The 14,015-nt window shown below is 35.4% G+C and overlaps 1 long non-coding RNA gene across 1 annotated transcript in view; it reads right to left on the bottom strand.

The window, feature by feature from the left end:
* Window positions 1–271: 271 nt before the first annotated feature.
* The window catches only part of LOC126932673 (uncharacterized), a 79,203-nt gene continuing 65,459 nt past the window's right edge, over window positions 272–14,015 (bottom strand). The window contains exon 3 of the long non-coding RNA XR_007718274.1: window positions 272–626. This is a non-coding gene — a long non-coding RNA (uncharacterized LOC126932673). The remainder of the gene's footprint in view (window positions 627–14,015) is intronic.

Genomic DNA, 14,015 nt, shown 5'->3' with positions numbered 1-14,015 from the left:
TCGAGGCTGCAGTAAGCCTTATGTCACCACTGTACTCCAGTCTGAGCAAGAGTGACATCCTCTCTTAAAAAAAAAAAAAAAAAAAAATAGCATTCTCCCTATCTTACACCATGCACACATCTAACTTCAAATGAAAAGTTTTCCTAAATGTGCAACTAGAAACTATAAAGTTTCTAAAAGAAAAAGACAGGAAAAATTTGTGATCTTGCAAAAAAATTTTACATAGGCTAAATAAAACATGAAATATAAAAGTAAAAACACAAATTATGACTTCATAAAAAATGCTCTTCCAAAGATACCATTTATACGATTAAGACAAAAGCAGTTTAGCTACCAGGTGTTGAGGTGGTAATTAGGGCGAGCTAAACCAAAAGTCACAATCAAACCTTTATTCACTTACCACGTGTATTCATTTGCTTGGTCTGTCGTAACAAAGCACCACAGACTGAGTGGCTTAAACAACAGAAATTTGGTTTTTCACAGTTACGAAAGCTATACTTCTGAGATTAATGTGTTGGCAGGACTGTTTCTTCTGAGCGGTGCCTCCTTGGCTTGTGGATGGTCATCTTTTCCCTTTGTCTTTCATACTTCTCCCTCAGTGGGTGTTTGACCCTAATTTGCTCTTCCTGTAGGAATACCAGTCATTATTAGATTACGGCCCATCCCAGTGATCTCATTTATCTTTAATTACCTTTTTAAAGACCCTGCCTCTAAAGACAATCACATTCTGAGTTACTGGTGGTTAGGACTTCAACATATAAATTGGTGAGGGAGGAGATGCAATTCAGCCCATAACACTTCAACAGTGAACAGCCATAACACTAACAGTGAAGGTGAGGGGCAAAGAAAAAAAAAAAAAAAGTGCTCACTACCAGTGTTCCATTTTCTTCTACAAAATGGCTCTGGTCAAGGGTCAGTCAGATGACATGCAGGGCAGGTAGAGGAATAATCTCATGGCTGATAATCCTGAAAACAACAACGAAAACCTTTCTGTCTTTTTACAGACCCAGGTAGCCAGGAGGAAGGTGAGGGAAATGTGCCAGGAGTGGAAACTGTTACGTCAGAGTGGAGAAAATATCTTAGTCAAGGTTCCCTGATAAGGTTTCAGCAGAAGCACCTAAAATATATCCAGCCTCAGTCCCCTCATAATGAGGTCTCTGAATGGAGGCACCTGTGCTAGGAATGCTGCAAAGCACATGAGCATGCCTGGCCCAGGAGTGGGGGGCTGCATCCTTGACTGCACTTCCTCTATATTTAAACTATCAAAAATACAATGTATACATGAAAGTCCACGTTTTTAATACATTCTGGATATATAATCTAAAAGTAACTAAAATTAAATTGTCAGTGTACTAATAAAGGAACTGTAGAAATAAACAAAATCCACTTAAATGAGAACAAGCAAAGGCTATTGATTCAGAGCTTCCCATATAGCGATGGAGTGAGACACCATTCCTCGTGTTTGGCAGAGACTCAAAGGCAGGCACACAAGTGGCTAAGTTTTATATGGAAAAAAAGAAAGGCTACAAGTATGCTCTGACTGGAGTCTGTTGCCATGGAAAAGCTGTAGGCAGGCCAACTACAATCAAGGGCATGCTCTATGATTAGTTATGGAGGCATATTTGGCTTTCTCTCATTAGTTCTAAGTTGGAAGTAGGGGCAAAAATTAGAGATGATGTCAGTTATTTATCATGCCTTGGCTGCTTTGGGCCAGTGGCTACTGGGATTGTTGTTCCACTTCCTGAACCGGTTGCTACAGAATAAGAGAGTTCTCTTTTTATATATGGTGTGACTATTGTCTGTTGTATATTCAGTCTCTCAAAGAGAAAGCAGTATAATATAAGCTCAGGACTTTATGACCAAATTATACTGTCGGTTTTTGAATAAAGCCCAGCTAATGAATATTCTTTTGCATTTTCTTCCCGGAAACTGGAGTTTATACATGAAATGGAAAGCAACAGAAACATACCTTATAAAATTAGAATTAAAATTACATGTTAAAGTAGAAAAATGTTCAAAAAGCAGAAAATTAAGTGCAATATGCATGAATATACCACAAAATACTAAGGATGAAAAATCTGAGCCGGGAATTCCATGGAGCATAGTGAATAGCAATGCAAATCATAAATAAGGCAAAATACAAGATCAACAGGTCTTAGATCCTAATAAGTTATAATTTTTAATTCATCATACTGTGTTCAGGAAAAAAAATATGTGGAATAGCAAGTTTTAGCATGTTGGAGAAGGCATATATTCCAAGGTATTGATAAAATTAACGATCAGAGAACAAACAAAACTTCCGGCTGTCTCTCAGCCAGTGTAAAAGTAAATGTAAATTGCATTGCTCTTTTTATGTGAAAGAATGAAAAACGTCAAAACCTCAGAGAAGAGATAGTAACATTTTACTTTAAACACTAAAGCACATTTCTCATGCTTTGATAGTTTGGTATGATGGTTAATTGCATAGTCTCTGAAATTAGACTACCAAGGTCAAATCCTATCTTTGTCACTTACAAGCTAACAGTTTCTCTTCATGACATGGGATTCTTGTCATGATTATGTATCATACATTTGAAACACTTAACATAAAACCTATCATGTAGGTTGTTAATACCTCGTCAATGTTTTCTATAACTGTGTTATTTACATGAGTGATAGGTACCAAGTGTCGAATGCTTTACAATCACCATTTAAAACACTGGGGATTCAATAGTAAACCAAATAAACGAGTTCTTTCGTTTTATTGAGGTTGCATTCTGGAAGAATATAAATGTTTTAAAGAAGATTAGGGCAAAATAACAGCTAGAGAGTGATAGTGGAAAGAAGTACATTCTATATAGAATGGTCCAAAAGGATCTCTTTGACGAAGCAACCTGGGAGCAGAGACATGAAGTAAACGAGGAAAAAGTCCCATGAAGACGCAGTGTATTTGATAGAAGGAGTTTGGAATATCCATTACACTTCAATGCATTTTTAATATGTTCCAGAAATAGCAAGGCCAGTTTGGTGGAAAGAATAAGGAAAGAGATGACTGATAGGAGAGATAGACGGGCAAGAACACATACAGTCTTATGAGACACGATGAGAACTTTGGAATTTACTCAGAGTAAGATGGGAAATTACGAGGTATTTTAAACCAAGCAATGACTTGATTTTATTCTGAAAGATTACACTGGCTGCTCTTTGAAGTATGAACTATAGAGGGACAAAGAAGGAAGAAAAAAGACCGTTACCGTTGTCTCTGTCTGCCTGTTTCTCTCTCTCTATCTATGTATCTATGAATTCATCTATTATTTACCAATATATCTCTGTCAATAGCTATCTAGAGCATATGTAAGTATATATATTATGGATAACAGTAGAAAAACTATCACATTTCTCTTATCTATCTAAGGTGATATAACAAGGACTCACTTTGGAAGACTTTTTTTTTTTTTTTTTTTGAGACGAAGTTTAACTCTTGTTGCCCAGGCTGGAGTGCAATGGCATAATTGTACAACACTAAAATAAATCAATAGCACATTAGAACAAGTGAGAAGGTTCAGCAAAGTTCTTAAATCTGTGAAAAATGAATAGTATTACTCTACATGAATAATTTACAAAAAATTATTAGTAATGGCATTATGCTATACCAGTAACAGCAAATATAATGGAAAATAAAATACTATGCACAATAACAACAATATCTAATACTCAACCTAACAAAGAAAGCAAGAGTCTTTTACAGAGAAAAAAAGTAAAGCTATATTAAATTGTACAAAAGGAGATTTTAAAAATGAAACTATATACATCTTTGCAAGTAGGGTAAATCCTTCAGTTTTACTCTTCTTTTTTGAAATTATTTTGCCTTTTCTAGGTCTTTCACATTTCTTTATTCATTTTTGAATCAGCTTGTCAACCTCTGAGGAAAGCTCCCATTGAGATTTTTATTGGAATCTAGTATTTGTAAGGTTTGCAAACAGTTGTCTGCAAAATATTTATAGTGTACATAAGAAAATATCTTAGCTTTCAAAGATGTTTAACCTAGGAAAATATAAATTATTCACTAGACAATAATATAGAGAAACATTTGGCCAATTGTTTTTTAATCAATATTTTTCTTCATTAAAATACATAAATCCAGCAGTAATTATTCCTAAATATAAGAAATACAATATTCTCTAATTCTCTTTAGGTATCACTCTAAATTTACATTAAAATATCTTTCTCACTAGATTACAGGTGAAAATTAAAATGTTGGTCCAAATTAACAGGACTTGCTATAATAAGCATAGCATAGACCCTAATTAATATTCTTAATTTTCATTAATGTGATAGCATATTTTATTTACATATTATTATTTTATTGTAAATATAATTAGCACTCAGTCTTCTCAGCTGTACAATTTAATGGGTTGAGTTTGATCACACAATTATCAAGAAAGAACAATATATAATTATGCATGATTAAAAGAAAATATTCTTTAACAGTTTATCTCTGTAAAAAACTAAAAAATTCATTTAATTCTTATAAACATATTTAAATTCTGCTTAAATTAGAAAATGCCAGTTTAAAAAAGATACAACAAAAATTTAATATAATTTTTTTTAGGTATAAGTAAACAGGGACAAATATTAAAAGTCACAATTCACCTGTCATCTCTTTTGGTCCACATTTATCACTACATTGCCTTAATATGTGTCTTAGTCTATTCTGCATTAGTATGAAGGAACACCTGAAGCTAGGTAATTTATAAAGAAAATAAGTTTATTTAAGTCGTAGTTCTGCAGGCTGTACAAGCATAGTTCCAGAATCTGCTTCTGGTGGATCTCAGGAAGTTTTCAATCATAGTGTGAAAGAAGGGGAGTAGGCATTAGATGGTAAGAGGAAAGAATCAAGAGAGAGTAGGGGTGCCAGGCTCTGTGAAACAACCAGCTCTCATGTGAATTATTAGAGTAAAATCTCAATACCATGGGAAAATGCCAAACCATTCATGAGGGATCTGCCTCTGTGATCAAACACCTCCCAAAAGATGCCATCTCCAACACTGGGAGTCAAATTTCAACATGAGATTTGGAAGAGACAAATATATAAACTCTATGTATTTAAGCACTGGACATTTGCACCATTGTTGGCTTGAATAACAACAGGAAATTATGTAGAGTAGAACCTTGGAGAAATATATTTAAGTATTCTGTCTTCTGGGGAGCAAAGTCTGTGAAATATCTCGGTCTAGCACTGCTCCTACTGAATGAGCTGAAAAGCACAGGCAAAAGTTCCCTGGGAACTGAAAGGGTTCAGTGTTTATAGATGTTGGGTTATCTGTTGGTCTTTCCAGATGATCAGTGATATGGTTTAGCTTTGTGTCCCCACCCAAATCTCACCTCTAATTGTAATAATCCCCACAGATTGTGGGAGGTACTCGGTGGGAGGTAATTGAATCATTGGGCAGGTTGTTTTTTTTTTTTTTTTTTGAGACGGAGTCTTGCTGTGTTGCCCAGGCTGGAGTGCAGTGGCGCCATCTCGGCTCACTGTAAGCTCCGCCTCCTGGGTTCACGCAATTCTTCTACCTCAGCCTCCAAAGTAGCTGGGACTACAGGCGCCTGCCACCAAGCCAGGCTAATTTTTTTGTATTTTTTAGTAGAGCTGGGGTTTCACTGTGTTAGCCAGGATGGTCTCGATCTCCTGACCTCATGATCCGCCTGCCTCGGCCTCCCAAAAGTTACAGGTGTGAGCCACCACCCCTGGCCATTGGGCAGGTTTTTACCATGCTGTTCTTATGACAGTGAGTAAGTCTCACAAGATTTGATGGTTTTATAAAGGGGAGTTTCCCAGCACACTCCCTCTTGCCTGCCACCATCTAAGATGTGTCTTTGCTCCTCCTTCACCCTCCACCATGATTGTGAGGCCTCCTCAGCCATGTGGAACTCTGAGTCCATTAAACCTCTTTTCCTTTATAAATTACTCAGTCTCGGGTATATCTTTATTAGCAGTGTGAGAACAGACCAATACAAACAGTCTGGGATAGCTAACCGGTTAATCATCTTATGTAGTTGCAGTGTGTCTAGACTGACCAATATATCTAAAACTGCAACCACTTCTTACTGTATTCACTACAACTGACCTTTATTGCCATTTCTTAGCTACATCATCATAATACATTTCTAAGTGGTCTTTCCTTGCATTTCTGCTGTTCGTTCTCTATGAAAAAGAAGAGTGAGCCTTTAAAATCATTATTCAGATCATCTCATTCTACTGTTCAAAACCATTCAATGTTTTAATCACGGCAATTTGGGAGGCCTAAGCAGGCAGATCACTTGAGGCCAGGCATTCAAGACCAGCCTGGCCAACATGGTGAAACCCCATCTTTACTAAAAATACAAAAATTAGCCAGGTGTGGTGGCTCACACCTGTTATCCCAGCTACTTGGGTGCCTGAGGCACAAGAATTGCTTGAACCCTGGAGGCAGAGGTTGCAGTGAACCAAGATTGTGCCACTGCACTCCAATCTGGGTGACAGAGCAAAAGTCTGTCTCAAAATAAGAAAACAAAATCTTCAGTGGCTTTCCATTTAACTCAAAGCAAAAGCTAAAAGTTCTCATAATGGCCTGCATTACTGCCTAAAATCTAATTCTTGGTAATGCTGTGTCCTTGTTTCTTTTAAGACAATATTAAAGGCCATAAAAATGGGCCAACACAACTATAGAGTTTGACACTTTTCTACTTAGTTTTTGAAACCTCCAACCCCTGCAGGTGTATGATATGTGATCTTCTCCCACACACATACCCAAAGAGATTGTTTAACCAGCTGCTTCACTATCAAATATGGATTGTCCCTACTTGTTAGTGGAAGAATATTCATATCCATCTAGTGACACAAAAAAGTCATACTTTAAAGCCTGTGAGATATAATACCCTGCTTCCAAGTACCAGAATAAGCATTAAGTACTGCAGATGATACCAATGCATCCCAAACTAGTTCTAAGAAAAGAAAATATAGTGCTTATCAAAAAAGAACATTAAGAGGGGACATGAATTCAGGGATATCTCCTTTTCTTTTGACTTTACCCTTCTTCCTACTGTATGAAGCTCCTTTTATAAGCTTTACAGATGAGGTTCCAACATTCAAACAGCTGAGAGGATCCAATGTCATGTCTTCACAGTATACGGGTTTAGAGATTTTTTTTTATTATTTCCCCCTTTTTCTTGTTTCTTAAAAATCAATATTAGAGAGTACACATTATTGTCACTCTTTAGTTTATATGCTCAATTTTTGACAGACATTGTTGAAGAGGGAAAGAAAAACAATAATTGACCTGATCTGGGTCATTGTTCCCCTGAAACTTCTAAGTCAGGGCTCTCGGAGTGCCTTACCAGGGTGGCTCGGTGTGTAAAATTGACTTCTCAAAGGGAGAGATGCTGTAAACTACAGCCAAGTGTGGCTGAAACGAGGAAAATTATCTGATTTTCTTGCTGTGATGTAGTATGTCTGCACTGCAAAGATAAGATATGGAAGAAAGTAACATTTGTCACCTGGCAAATTCTGCATCTTTGACTATAAAAAGGTTTTCACCCTGTAGAAGAATGTGACATTTTCATAGAGAAAATTAGCAACAGACTCAGAATTGATGTTTTGCTCTCAAGAAACTTGAGTAACCCATATCAGTGAGAAACCCAGGGGTTAATGCTGTATGTCTGCAAATATGTAATATGATAAGCCTTACATGGGTAAGGCTTCAAAAAGGTTAAATTCCATGAAAAAAGTGGAAAAAAACTGCTATAAGAAGGAGGAATCTTGGATCTAAGAACATATAAATTAATACTAGTTTTCAACATAAAAAAACAACAAATTATTTAACATAGTAGCAAGAACTGCCACAAAAATATATGGATTCACCTAACAAAAAAATACGTAAGTATTTTATAATTTCAAAACTTTATTACAGAACATATTATAAAAGAATACCTATACAAATACAGCCATATATCATGTTTATAGCATGATAAAAAAAATCAGTATTATAAAGATGCTCTTCTCTCCACATTATAAATAAGTTTAAATCAATACAAATCAAAATATAAAGTTATATATAAAGGTCCAAAATGTGCATAGGAAAATAGGTGCCTACAAAGAGTAAAAAAAAAAATTTAAAAGAACAGACATAAGGGAAGCCAAGGAAAGTTCACCCTAACAGATATTAAGCTATCTGAAGCCACTGCAATCAAAATAGCATGGAACTTGCAAAGACAAATAGACCCAATAGAGTTCAGAAATCAGTGTGAATTTATGTAGAGATATCATCATAAATAAAAGCGAAAATAATATAATAAATGACTTTGGAAAATTGTCTCACTTTATTAAAAAATAGCTTTATTATTATCATAAACTCATATCACATATGAAAATAAGCCCCAGATGGATTAAATATCTAGACATGAGAAGCAAAATTACAAAGCTAAAGAAGATGAAGCTAAAGAAGATTTTTTGGAATAGGAAAAATTTGTTATACAGGGCCTCAAAAACACAAACTCCAAAATAAAATGTGATGAATTAACTACAAAATATAATGATAAATGCATACTCGTTTAGCTACTCTAACTTGTTCTAAACAATCTTCATAGTCAATATAAATTTACCAGTAATCATTAAGCATTATGTTAAAATCTAAAAAGTACTGCTGAGAGTGCAAAAAAAAAATCCCTGTTTTCAAGAAGTTGACATACATGTTAAAAATAATTCTGATTCCAATTAGAATATAATACATACCTCAAAATAATTGGAAACCACTGGTCATTTTTTCCACATTGTATATTTTAAAGAATAATGTTCTATATATATGTTACCTTGTCCTAATTTCAGAGAAGCATGAAGAATAAATTCAATAATTTTATGTTTTCATTTATGATGCTATCAAGTAAGCTTACTAATGTATTTTCAAAAACTGCTTTAAAACATCTATTCATTTCAAATTAAATTTAATATAAATAGGAAAAAGTATAATGTTGCAAAAGCCTGTTGACTGACAAATCTGTTGCTTTAAACATTGATAAAAATGTATAGGCTTTCCCCCACACCATGATTATATTCTGCAAAGTTCTACGTAAGCCACGTACCATATGGGTCACACCAGAGGAAATTCATTTAACATGTTACAAAAGACTATTTTCTTCCCCTTTAATTAAGACTCTAATGCCAACAAATTAAATCACATTAACCACTGCACCCTAAGTTAGCCACAGAAATTATTAACATTATGCTTAGATTTGATTTAAAATTTTATTATCCCTTTTAACATAGTAATGCAAAAAAGCTAATAAATTAGAATAAGATTTATAAGATTTATAATTTTTTTTGAGACAGTGTCTTTCTCTGTTACCCAGGCTGGAGTGCAGTGATGTGATCACTGCTCATTGCAGCCTTGACCTCCTGGGCTCAAGTAATCCTCCCACTTCAGCCACCTAAGTAGCTGGGACTACAGGTGCACGCCACCATGCCCGACTAATTTATGTATTATGTGTAGAAATGGGGTTTCTCCATGTTGCCCAGGCTGGTCTCGAACTCCTGGGCTCAAGCAATCCACTCACCTCAGCCTCCCAAAATGCTAGGATTACAGGTGTGAGCCAGCATACCTGGCAAGGTACAATAAAGATATATGTTTTATATTTAAAAAATTAGATGTTTTGAATATGCACTTTAACTTATTTGGAAATAACCTAAAAGTGATGTCAAGATCTAACTAGGTAATATTGTGGCATCCATTCTATGTTATATTCAAATGCAAACTGGTACTGATTTCTAAGTGACAAAAAGGTTCTAAAAACACCCTACATAATGTATCACATCCAGTGAGGCAAAGACAATATATACTCATATAGGGAATATTATAATATTTTCTTAACTGTAACATCTGCCACCATCTTCTGTCCTTTGAATTTTTCCAGTATAGTGTTGCTTGCTTATTCTTTCAAAACCACTCTCAAAGATTTCTCTGTTCAAGAGTCATCAATTCTTCACTGCCTCCGGGAAAAAAGATGTCTACACTTATTAACTGACTTAATGCCTTCCACACTCTTGCCCAAATAGATTTGCAACTATATTTTCTCTTAGTATCTTACAGGCAATTTGCACTTCAAGATTAAGAGCTTACTTGCTGTTATATAACACTTATAATTCACTCAAATATTGAATACCTACTATGTATCAGGTATCATTTTAGCACCTTTGTTTATCTAATGCATTTCATATGACATCCTCTGGTGATTCTAGTTATTAAAAGTCTATGGGTCTTTCATGTCTCAGAACAGACCTCATCTGTACCATAACATGTTTCTTGAATAAAACATGGCCATCTCTACTAACACTAATAATGTATGTTCTGTACAATCTGAAACATCCACATAACATACTTCGTGTTGTGTTTTCTATTTTCTCATATTATTATTTAATATGAATGTTATTGCTCCTGCTTTCCAAAGCTTATAAAACCAAAGAGCAGACAACCACTCCAATACCTTCTTCTGCCACATGCCTCAATAGGCATCCAGTCTATCAATCAATCAATCTAGCTAGCGATCATCTACTTATTTATTTATCTATCTACACACACATAATTTATGAAGTTCTTCTTCTTTATTTACATATTCCTTTTTCATTCACTCTCCAACTGTCTTCAACTACTTTCCTAATCTTTGTTTTCTTTTAAAACCTTTAATATATTTTTTTTTCTTAATCTCTGCTGATGACCTTGGTTCCTATTTCACTGATTAAAATGCACACACACACCCCACCACTGCCATCGCCACCTGGTCTACTAATAGACTCAGATTTGTTCCTATAAATTCTGCCTTTCTTCCTTTTTTAACCTATTTTGGGTCTTATCTAAGACCAATCACTCCATATGTGCCCTGTATCTAAGGTTATTATACATTCTCAATTTTTCAAGTATAATCCTGATTTACAGTTATATTTTGTGTGTATTTATGATAAAAAATCTTTCACTAATGTGATTATATGTACAAAGTTCAATAAACTACAATTTCACTGTCAATATTTCTTTTAAGGCTATTATCAGTATTTGGGGTGTATTTTCATGGTAATAACTAAAAATGATGTTGTTGTATATAGGAGGGAAATGTCAAGAAATAATCTGCTCCTGGTGTCAAATCCATTAGATATGCCATTATCTCCTTGTAGACAGATCCAGCAATTAATATCCTCTTTTCTATCAGCATGTTTGTACATAGTTGTTGTCTTCCTCCTCTTCACACATTCTTTCCCTCAGAACATCGGTCCCTTAGTATTCTTCCCCATCACCAACCACTGCTGTTTGGTCCATTTTTCTGATGCCCTTTCATCAATCCGACCCCTAACTGCTAAAATGTTTATCTCACATCTTATCTCTTTTATATTAACATTTACTCCAGAGTTTCAGGCAGAATCATAACCCTTATTAAGGTATAACTTTTAAAATGTTAAATTTATCACTCTGCATACATTATTAAAATAGACAAACTTCTAGTCAGAATGATCAAGGAAAAAAGGGACCAGACACAAATAGCAACATTATCAATACAAAGAATAGTTGAGAGAATCTTACTACAGATACTTATAGACATTAAAGGATAATAATTAAATATTATGAAGAAATGATTCCAGTAAATTTTATAATGTACATGAAATGGACAGATTACTTGAAATATACAAACTATCAAAGGTCTAGGAAAGAATGCAATAATTTGTGCTTGCCCCAAGCAGCTCCTCTCGTATTCCAGTGCCAACCATAGAGCAAGACTCTCTATTCTTTCTTATGAGCCCCCAGTGATAATACTGAAAAGAATTTGCCAAGTAATTATAAACTTTTCCTATGTCTGGAGCCCAAATCATCCTGAAATACTAACCCACACACAACATTTAGGAATCTGTTAAAAATTATACTTTGATGACTAAATTCTGACCTTTTTTCTTTTTCTCTTGCCCAAATTCCTATGTAAGGGGCCTGGGAGTCACACCCTACAAACCATAAAATCTCATTAGACAGATTTTCATTAACCTTATATAATGTGTCTTATTCCAGCCTCGCTGTATCATATAGTATCACATGACAGCAGACCCTGAAAGAAATAAAAATAATTTCCCCAAAATATATTTTTGACATATTTGAAAATGGCTGCCACAGGGTCAACAGATTGAAATGGTCCTGCAAAGCTGTCTTTTGTTGGGGGAATTTGCGCCTGTAGAGAATCTGTATTAATGTAGCCACACCTTTTCTCTTCTAGGCCTTTCCTGGATCTAAGAGAGATTAACTGAGAGCCTGATACCTTCAAATTCTTAAAAGAAACATTTACCATCTATTCTTTCTGAGGGCTGCTACCTATGAAGCCTCCTCTACACAACAAGAATCTTGAGCTCCAAAATTCCCTTATTTCAACTCAGGCAATCTTATTTTTTTATTATTTTTTTGATACAGGGTCTTGCTCTGTTGCCCAGGCTGGAATCCAGTAGCATAATCATGGCTAACTGCAGCTTCAACCTCTCAGGCTCAAGCAGTCCTCCCACTTCAGCCTCCCAAGTAGTGGCATGTATCACAGGCATGTACCACTATGACTAATTTTTTTAATTTTCTGTAGAGATAGGGTCTCTCTATGTTGCCCAGGCTAGTCTGAAATTCCTGGGTTCAATTGGTCCTCCCACACTGGCCTCCCAAAGTGCTGGGATTACAGGCATGAGCCACCATGCCCAGCCTCAGGCATTTCTTTCTACTGATTTTGTCTTTAGACAGTAGCTTAACTCTCAACCAATTGTCAACTAAAGAATTCCTAAAACCCACCTATGATTTGTCAGCCCCCACTTGTAGTTGCCCCACCTTTTCAGGCCAAACCAATGTATACTTTCCATGTATTGATTTATGGTTGTACTTGCAGTTCCTGTTTCCTTGAAATATATAAAACCAAACATAACACAAACACCTCAGGCACACTTTCTAAGGAGATTAGAAATCTCACACCTCTTGGGATTGTGTAAGCCAGGCCTCAGTCACTCATATTGATTCATAATAAACCTCTTTAAATATATTTTGATGGAATTTGGTTTTTCCATCATCAAAAGAATTTTTCTCACCTGTTTTTATGACAGCCCAGTCTTTTTCACATGTTCTAACAAATTGAAGTAATACATTTGTCTTGTCTTTCTTTGGAGAGACCTGCCATTCTGTGAAACTCAGATAACCTAGTGACATCAGATCTCTTATGGTTTTTAAAAACAAACAAACAACAACAATGACAAAACAACAACAACAACAATAACAACAACAACAAAAAGCAGCGTCTCACTCTGTCACTCAGGCTGGAGTGCAGTGGCATGATCACAGCTCACTGCAGCCTCAACCTTCCAGACTCAAGGGATCCTCACACCTCAGTCTCCTGAGTAGCTGGGACTATAGACACGTGCCACCACACCCAACTATTTTTTGTTTGTTTGTGTTTTGTAGAGATGGGGCTTAATGATATGATTTTTCACATTGTCTGGATTTTTTTTCTCTTTGTTTGGGATGACAATGATGTTCTCTCACAGTTTTCTGTTACTGGAGCTCAGAAGCTGATACCTCAAAATAGGGTGTTTTGATATACGGAACTAGAGAATCCTCAAGGTCCTTGTGAAGTTCTCTCACCCTAGTCTTGCCCAAAGCATAGAATAAAGTTGTTCTCTGAAGTTTTTTTATCTGTCTAAAATACAGACTTTTCTTAGTGAAAAACAATTATTTTTTTCTTTCCCTTTCTGTTGTCTCATTATCTTTTGCAGAAAAGAAGACCAAGAATGTAATTACACCTTAACAGACCCTTTCTCAAGATAATGCCTGTCTCTCATATTCATTCAAATTCCCAAAGAATTATTTACCAATTAATCTCTGCTTCCCAATTCATTCATTCTTGCTAGTAATCACTTATTGCCCCCCAACAGGATTCTTCTTTTTCCCCTTTCCATAACCTGTTAGCCAGGATGGTATATAAGCCTCTGAACTCCTTTGTGGAGGTAAGTA

Source organism: Macaca thibetana, chromosome 12, assembly GCF_024542745.1.
Source record: "Macaca thibetana thibetana isolate TM-01 chromosome 12, ASM2454274v1, whole genome shotgun sequence".
NCBI lineage: Eukaryota > Metazoa > Chordata > Mammalia > Primates > Cercopithecidae > Macaca > Macaca thibetana.
The sequence above is the reverse complement of the archived record's forward strand: the minus strand, read 5'-3'. Positions and strand labels throughout refer to the sequence as shown.